General features: G+C 38.5%; 1 long non-coding RNA gene across 1 annotated transcript; it reads right to left on the bottom strand.

The window, feature by feature from the left end:
* Window positions 1–307: 307 nt before the first annotated feature.
* Window positions 308–1,258, bottom strand: LOC121306224. The gene is made up of 3 exons (XR_005948180.1): window positions 1,171–1,258; window positions 1,052–1,087; window positions 308–568 (listed from the first exon to the last, which is right to left on the bottom strand). It is a non-coding gene; the product is annotated as an uncharacterized LOC121306224 (long non-coding RNA).
* Window positions 1,259–5,412: the final 4,154 nt, after the last annotated feature.

The following is a 5,412-nucleotide window of genomic DNA, read 5'->3' as shown; positions in this document are numbered from 1 at the left end:
AAGAGTCTTTTTTTAAATCACCAAGTGACTGAAGGAGTGGTCTGTTATTTATATATGCTACAAATTTGGAAAATAACATCAGCTGAATTATTTAGGGCTCAGTAGTTCTAACAGAAATGTATTTAAAAAAAAATAACCCACCTATTAAAGAACAAAGCCAAGTATTTTCAAATGTGTTTTTGTTATTTTTTATATTAAAAATCAGTTAATGTATTTTACAAAAAGTTTCCTCATTCTTTGGTTTTGTACTTACCTTGTACATTGAGATAAACTGAAGATCCATGGCTGATGTTTTTCACATCTCCTGGATTCTTATTTCCATACATGCAGGTATAGTTTCCAGCGTCATTCTTTGTGATATCTTGTATTGTAAATGTGACAGCTCCCATTCCTCCGGGCTCCGGCAGTGAGCTGATCTTCTCTCTGTTTTTATATAAATGGAACCAATTCCTCTCCTTGTTCTCTGCTTGTTCTCCGTGCTCAGCTGATATTACACATTTGAATTCAACCTTTTCTCCTTCCACTACAGATGCTTTCCCAATCTGAATGATCGCTGTGCGAACTGGCTCTATAAAATAATAAATAAATAAATAATAAACACCACGAGAGAGAACAATCTGTTAAGGTTATAGGAACATACGGCCTCTTATTGAAGTGTGTGTTTAACCACGAATCCCAACTGTAGCATACCGACTGCATTTCTAGTATACTGTAGGTGGTAAGTAATTATACTAATGCTATCAAGCACTAGAAATCCAGCTTTGTAAAACATGTATCCTGAGCCTTAAGATGAATCCACACAGCTTTCCAGGAGCAGTATCACTAGACATGGGAATAAACTACAATCCCTGGATAATAATCATCAACACCTTAATAACATGTTAATAGATGTTTCATACACACTGTGCTTGCTCTGCCAGAAATAATGGTGCTGAAGGCACTTCAGAGTAAGTAGCCTTGTGCATTTCACCCTCAGTATTATTCATTTCTAATGTAATCAAGCATTAAATCATTGTATCTTATTGTGTGAGCGTGTCACAGACGCACATACCTGTGGAAACCAGCAGCACGTCTCCAAGTGCAAAAACTGAAAAACAAATTAATCATTTTACAAAGAAGAAAAGCAACATTTCACATTTATTGATGTAAGAAAGTTAAAGAAGTACTTACATAGCATGACAAATTTTACATTCCAAGGCATTTTAGAATGTTGTTCAGCTAATCTCTGAAACTAACCCTGTGCAGCTCCTGTATCTGTAACACAGCTAAATGTGCACACTGAGAGATTCTAACACAGCAATGGAAACTCATGCACAATAGCAATGTATGCTTCCGGTACGCATGTATATTTCTGGCATAATCAGGCGAGTACCAACGTGGCAACAGACGAGCAAGAGCGATAAACACATAGTCTGATCCTTTCACACTCTCTCATTGGCGTCATCTAAACACTGCAACTAAAAATATTGTTCATGTCTTAATAAAAGGCAGTGAGACTATTCCGCTGCACAGACTGTAAGCACACATGTTGCACTCAGTGCCTAACATGTAGTCCTGGATTTGCACAATGTGAGGGTGATTGATCTTATCTCAATGTGCTGTGAGGCAGGAACTATGTTGTAATTTAAATCTGTTTATGTTTGACTATTTTTATTTCTTATAAGGTGGGGCTGAGGGAGTTAGATGTGTAATATTAAAATAAAAAGTGTGCAGCTATTCCACGGCACACACTGTAAGCCCACACGTGGCAATCACTTATAACAGCATCAGAAAACTCAGAAACACAATATCTAGCGCATAATACAGTGATAATTGAAGGCGGTTTTGAAGTGGCGTCAGTTTACACTCCTGGTTCACCAGTAAAAACATCAGCGTCCCGGGTAAGAGGAAAATAATCTTCCAATCAGCCTTTAAAACACTCAATGCTGACGTTCATTCTCATTGATTGGTACTCGATTGTAAACGTGAGCGAAGGGCAGGTTTTCTTGTTTTGAAATCAACATGTTAATGAATGAGGATCAGTAAACTCTGATACTGATATCACCCATCGAGATCAGTAAACTCTGATACTGATATCACCCATGGAGAGGCAGCATCCTCACACAGTGTCTTGTGATATAGGGTTAGGGTTAGACAGCAACGGTGTGTAAACAGGATCAGTAAACTCTGATACTGATATCACCCATGGAGAGGCAGCATCCTCACACAGTGTCTTGTGATATGAAGGGCGTGTGTCTTTCTGAGTGGAGCAGATGGAAGAACTGACACCTGCTAAAATGCTCAAATGTGCACGCAACAAAAAACAACATTAAAATCAAAATAAAACTACAAATCCAGTCAATTTCTAACCAGCAGACTGCTATCTCAGTGCTGAGTACTATAGCTGCTACTGTTACAGTTTTTCCTCCAGATCTGTTGAAAACTGACATTATTATTCAGACTGTACGTTTGACATATTAACGTTTTAACCCATCTGTTATCTTTTACAATACTAATCCTATTGAAAGAGTGTCTACAGATTTAAAGAGACAATGTCACAAAGTGTTCATCTTCCAAAGGACATCACTCTACCCCCTACCACTGCTGAGATATTCATGGTTGAAAATCAGAGTATATCATAGAAATGAGGTTAAAACCACAACTATAGCAGCACTATCATGCTGCTATAATAACCTCATATGGCCACTAGGGGCTGTAGAGCAACATAATCCTGATGTGTGACTCTCCACAAATATAGACATTGTTTGATGCTTAGTTGTATGTATTTATAACGAATGCGCTCCACAGAAGCACCGTGTATGTTTCTAGAGGGAATGCAGATATTGGTTAATAAGTTCATTATTAAGATCAATTCTATAGGAAAGCAGGGTGCTATTTTTCTTTGTATTTTTGTAATCTAATGTTTCTTTTGTGTTGTTTACAGAAATACTTTATCTTGTATCATTGTTTTTTCTTCAGTTTGTCACAGCACTTGGTTTTGGTTTTGTTTGTTTAATAATATCAGCCTGCTGTCTCAGCTTCATTGTCAGTGTGCAATGTCATTGTGTGGATCTGTACCAGCCTTTGGGATAGATGTAACCTTGCACTACTGGATCTTACTGATCACTGCAATGTAATTAAAGTTGCATGACTGGATCCTATTGGTCCTGTTATGCATAGCTACAAGGTACGTAACGTGTAACTCAGTCAGCATGATATATGTAAGAACACAATTGTAGCAGAAAAGGGTTCGGGATAGGGTTAGGGTTTAGTTTAGGATTAGGGTTAGGGTTAGGTTTAGAGTTAGGTTTAGATTTAGGGATAGGGTTAGGGTTTAGTTTGGGATTAGGGTTAGGGTTAGGGTTAGATTTAGGGTTAGGGTTAGGGTTTAGTTTGGGATTAGGTTTAGAGTTAGGGTTAGATTTAGGGTTGGGGTTAGGGTTTAGTTTGGGATTAGGGTTAGAAGTACAGTTAGGGATAGGGTTAGGATTAGGTTTAGGGTTTTGATTAATGTTATATGATGCAATAATATATACATTAAATACATTGTAGCTATGCATAATAACATTGTATGATGAGTAAGTATTTACTTTGAACTTCTGATCTCTTCTCTGCTGCAGTAGAAACTGATTTCTATTCTTGTCAAAAAGCTGTAAATAACACAAGAGTGACACCTGCTGGCCATAGTGGAGAACGTAAATGCTTTTCAGAGAGAATCCCCACGAATGAAATATATTGTGAACCAGTTTTTTCACTTTAGCCTTGCTGTGTCCTGTGTTGTTTTAAACACATGACTTTAGACTTGCTGTGTCCTGTGTTGTTTTAAACACATTGCAGATTCTCTTGAAACTTGAATCACACATCATCGATATTAAATCAACTAGGCAAAACAATTCTCAACATTTTCCTGCCAGATCATACTGATACAATATTGTTCTTTTTGTTCTCCTGATTGAAGAGGTAAAACACATAGTAAACAAAGACAGGTCTTCATGAAACTCAGCATCCTGGAGAAGAACACAAACCAGGAAATGCAATTTGTTTGAACTCCGGAGCACTCTCTATAAATATGTAATAACCTCAACCCTTTGCTGCCCATTTATTCAGCGTTTGTGCGTCAGGTTTATTTTCACACGCACTGTTTAATTTTTTTTCATAGTAAAACAGATTTAAAAGGCACTGAATCACAAAAGCACACTCAGTACTGCATCTCCAGCCAAGCCCCACCCCTTGTTTATAGTATTTTTCACATACTTCTTTATAGACATGCATACTGATAAATCCTCTCCTTTTCACTCGTTTTATCACCAAACTTCATATTTTATTACTATAACATCTAAAAAGCTCTGCAAATGTCTGTGATATTCCTTGAGTGCTGGATGCAGAAGAAGCTACCTCTTTTGTTTATGTCCATGTTATCTCTGTAGTGCATGGGGCTATCAGAAACTCCCCCTTTTTTGGCTTCATTTTTTTCCTATCGGTCTCACTCAGCCATTGAAAGGTTTTCTCAGCTTTTTCCAGTGAAAAAAAGACTAGAGACCTGTGCTTTACATCTTTTGATGATGTCGGACAGGGTCTGACATCGGACTGGAAAGGGAAAATTGTAATGTTGGACCTGGTCCCACATAGGACTGCAAAGAGTTAATGACCACTGGGTAAATATGATGGCCTCACAACACGTCACACCAGCTGCCCATGCACAGTTCACCCTGAGTTGCTGTGGTCACAAGTTCTTGAAAACCCTGATCAACGAGAACCAGAGACACTAAACCACAAGCCTGGCCTCCCTCCCCTTAAACCAAACTGCATCAACAACAGTCAAAGCATCACAGCAGCAGAAAACACCAGAGGAGGCCCGGGGGAAACTGCTGATGCTACAACATCGATACACATTGTAAATCCTGAATGAGTCCAAGACTTTTGCACAGCCGTGTATAATATTTTCACATGTACAAAAATGATGGTAAAGGCTAAGGCTGTAAAAAGATATCTACACAGGAGCCAAGCTATATACAAAAAGGGCTTTATCATGTAAAGCTGTGATAATGCAATAGAAGTTACATGGCATAATTGGAATAACCAATAACTAAGTCTGGTAACTCTCCCCGCTGGGTGGAGGTATGAAAATGATCCTGTGGCAGAGCAAAGCTCTGCCCTTTTTAAATTGGCAAGGATGGGGTTAATTTCCCTACCTGCCTGGGTTTATTATGTTCAGGTGGCTGGGCGCTGATTGATCGTTAATTAAGATAATCATCTAATCAACTAATCAACCCCAGCCACCTGAACATAATAAACCCAGGCAGGTAGGGGAAATTAACCCCATCCCTGCCAATTTCTAAACGGCAGAGCTTTGCTCTGCCACACATCCTTATAAATATTACCTGTTAGGTAGACTATGCTACAGTCAGAGCTTCATTACACCCCACACTCAGA

This window comes from Polyodon spathula, chromosome 46 (assembly GCF_017654505.1).
Source record: "Polyodon spathula isolate WHYD16114869_AA chromosome 46, ASM1765450v1, whole genome shotgun sequence".
Taxonomy (NCBI): domain Eukaryota; kingdom Metazoa; phylum Chordata; class Actinopteri; order Acipenseriformes; family Polyodontidae; genus Polyodon; species Polyodon spathula.
Note: the sequence above shows the minus strand (reverse complement) of the source record. Positions and strands in the feature narration are given on the sequence as shown.